We start from the raw sequence: 3,365 nt of genomic DNA on the forward strand, positions 1-3,365 counted from the left end.
TTTTCCGCATTGCAATTTACTCAGCCCTCCGATTGGAGCAGGTTTTTATTACTCGCCTTTACTTTATTTATTTCCCGCACTCGCTTTAAATTATTTATTTCCTGCACTCGCTTTAAATTAATTATTTCCCGCACTCGCTTTAAATTATTTATTTCCCCGCACTCGCTTTTACTTTATTTATTTCTCGCACTCGCTTTACTTTATTTATTTCTCGCAATCGCTTTAAATTATTTATTTGCTCGAACTCGCTTTACTTTATTTATTTCCTCGCACTCGCACTACTTTTATTTATTTTAATGCACTTTTACTTTACCATGTCTAACTAAATTTATAAGGTTAGAATGTAAGGATCGTAATTGAACCAGTAATCCGTACAATTGCTTGTAGAAACACTTAAGGGCTATTTTAACTTTCAAATTAAGTTTTCCCGCACTTCAATTCCGTTGGGTAAGATCGAAAGTCGTCCAACGTCTTTTTAAACTTAATTGTTTTTAACTATTTCAAAAACAGCGAAAGCGCTTTGTTTAGTTCATTAGGAGATTTTAACATTAAGAAGAAAAGAGATTTTAAAACTATTTTTGGACGCGTTTATAAGTTTAGAGTCTGGTTCGTAAGAACCTCTTTTGGTTAAGAAATCCAGGTTATAATACTTTTCAACTTAGTCAAGATACTATATTTCTTAAAAATAGGTTTACTACTCTAACGCAATGCGCGCCTTTTTATAAGTGACAATAAGAGGGTTTGATTAAGGAGTACAAGTCGGTTCTGAATACGCGAAAGCGACAGTTCCTGTTAAATTAGTTCTTTTCAAAGTAGGAAACACTGCCCGTAAGTAGCTCTACTAGCAAGTACTTGGATTATCAATTGATTACGTGAATTACATTCGACCCTGTCTTTATTAATTAATCTTTATTTCAAACTTTACTTTTCATTGCACACTACAAAAACACCTATTTCGATTGTATTTGATAAACACCATAACAATAGATAACGATAGATTGACACTTGGTCTCTGTGGATTCGACAATCTTTTATATTACTCTGACGCGTTCGTATACTTGCGAACACCGCATCATGATATTGACCGCATCAAGTTTTTGGCGCCGTTGCCGGGGACCAATTTCGTCAAATTTCATTTTCCTGTTGTTATATCGTTTAGACTTAGGCTATTTCCCGCCAGTCAATGCGAAGAACTCGCAGCACCGGAAGTTTAAGCTTAGTATACCCTCTGGCGGAACCTGAACGTTACGCTCGCGCACGTTTATTCTTTCATAGAATTAAGAGAGCTATGGCCGAAGATCAAAACCAAAGACCTCTTAAAGATTTCGCTCAACCATCTAACGAAGAACCTAGTTCTAGTATAGTAAACCCAACAATACCAGCTAGTAATTTTGAACTTAAACCATCCCTGTTGCAACTAGTGCAACAGAGACAATTCGCAGGTCTCACTACCGAGAACCCTAACCAACATTTAAAAATATTTCTTCAATTAGCAGATACCTTTAAAACCAATGGAGCTTCTCCTGAGGCAATACGTTTAAGATTATTTCCTTTCTCCCTCAGAGATAAAGCTCTAGCATGGTTAGATTCCCTTCCACCCAATTCCATTACGACTTGGGATAACCTTAGAAGAGTTTTTCTTGCTAGATATTTTCCCCCGAGTAAGACCGCCGTTCTTCGAAACCATATAACTAGATTTACCCAAAACCAAGGAGAATCGCTGTTTGAAGCTTGGGAGAGATATAAAGAGTTGTTACGAGCATGCCCACATCATGGCTTAGAAAATTGGTTAATCATTCAAACCTTCTATAATGGACTTCATTACAACACAAAGATGACCATCGACGCTGCCGCAGGCGGTGCTCTGATGAATAAACCTTATCCTGAAGCTAGTGCCCTCATCGAAGATATGGCTCAAAACCATCAATCATGGGGATTCGAACGAGCGACAGTTGAGAAGAAGGAAGCCCAAGGAGGAGTGCATGAACTAAGCTCTATAGACATGATGCAAGCTAAAATGGATGCATTAGCCCTCAAAGACGAGCATATGTGCATAAACCCGAATACTGTAGCCGCAGTTTCGTCGGATTGTGAGATATGTGGAACCCAAGGACACCAATCTACAGAATGCAGTCTATTAAACGAAACCCACTCTGAGCAAGTGAACTACACCTAAGGGAACCCATATTCGAATACCTATAACCCTGGATGGAGGAATCACCCGAACTTCTCCTATAAAAACAATAACCCTATTCAAAATAATGCACCTCCGAGACCTAGTTATCAAGCCCCTAGATCAAATCAACCTACGCATCCTGTGCCACCAAAGCCGAGCCTTGAGAAAATTATGGAAAATTTTATCACCGCTCAAACCCAACAAAACAAGGAGTTCATGAACCAAAACATTCATGTTAACGAATTGATTACTCAGTTAGGAACCAAGGTTGACCTAATAGTTACTCATACCAAGATGCTTGAAACCCAGATCTCTCAGGTAGCTTTAAACCAAGCCCCTCAGACTACACCTGGAGGACAATTCCCTGGACAACCTCAACAAAATCCGAGAGGACAAACCAATGCCATTACCCTACGAAGTGGGAACGCTTATGATGAGCCACCAAACCCAAGATTAAGTGAACCCGAAACTTCTAAGGAGCGTACCAAACCCCCGGACAGAGTAAAGGAACCAGAGGAACCTGAAAACCAGGAAGGTCGAGATAAAGGAGAAGAACCTAAAGATAAAATTTACGTACCACCCCCGCCACATAAACCACCTATACCATATCCGCAAAGACTCAAACAAACCCAGATCAATAAACAGTATCAAAAATTTATTAAAGTTATAGAAAAACTTCATGTAGAAATCCCTTTCACAGAAGCCATCACCCAAATACCTTCTTATGCAAAGTTTTTGAAAGACTTCCTTACCAACAAACGTAGACTTGACGATCCGAAGCCTTTGGAAGGTAATGCTATTTCCGAGGACAAATTAGCAAAGAAAGATAAAGATCCTGGAAATTTCTCCATTCCTTTCCTTTTGGGTAATCATGTCATCGAAAAAGCTTTTCTAGACTTAGGAGCTAGTGTGAGTTTAATGCCTTTAGCAGTTTGTGAGAGGTTAAACTTAGGAGAATTACAACCCACTAAGATGTCACTTCAGTTAGCCGATAGATCTGTTAAATATCCGATAGGCATTTTAGAAGATGTTTCTGTTAGGATAGGTCAGTTATTTATCCCTACTGATTTTGTTGTCATGGACATCAAAGAGGACAATGATATACCAATCCTTCTAGGTAGACCATTCTTATCGACTGCAGGAGCCATAATAGATGTCAAGAAAGGAAAGTTGACGTTTGAGGTAGGTG

At 38.9% G+C, this 3,365-nt stretch overlaps 1 non-coding gene across 1 annotated transcript; it reads right to left on the bottom strand.

Annotated features, from left to right (window-relative positions):
• Nucleotides 1–1,672: 1,672 nt before the first annotated feature.
• Nucleotides 1,673–1,779, bottom strand: LOC127090267 (small nucleolar RNA R71). The gene has a single exon (XR_007791792.1). It is a non-coding gene; the product is annotated as a small nucleolar RNA R71 (small nucleolar RNA).
• Nucleotides 1,780–3,365: the final 1,586 nt, after the last annotated feature.

This window comes from Lathyrus oleraceus, chromosome 5 (genome assembly GCF_024323335.1).
Source record: "Lathyrus oleraceus cultivar Zhongwan6 chromosome 5, CAAS_Psat_ZW6_1.0, whole genome shotgun sequence".
Classification (NCBI taxonomy): domain Eukaryota; kingdom Viridiplantae; phylum Streptophyta; class Magnoliopsida; order Fabales; family Fabaceae; genus Lathyrus; species Lathyrus oleraceus.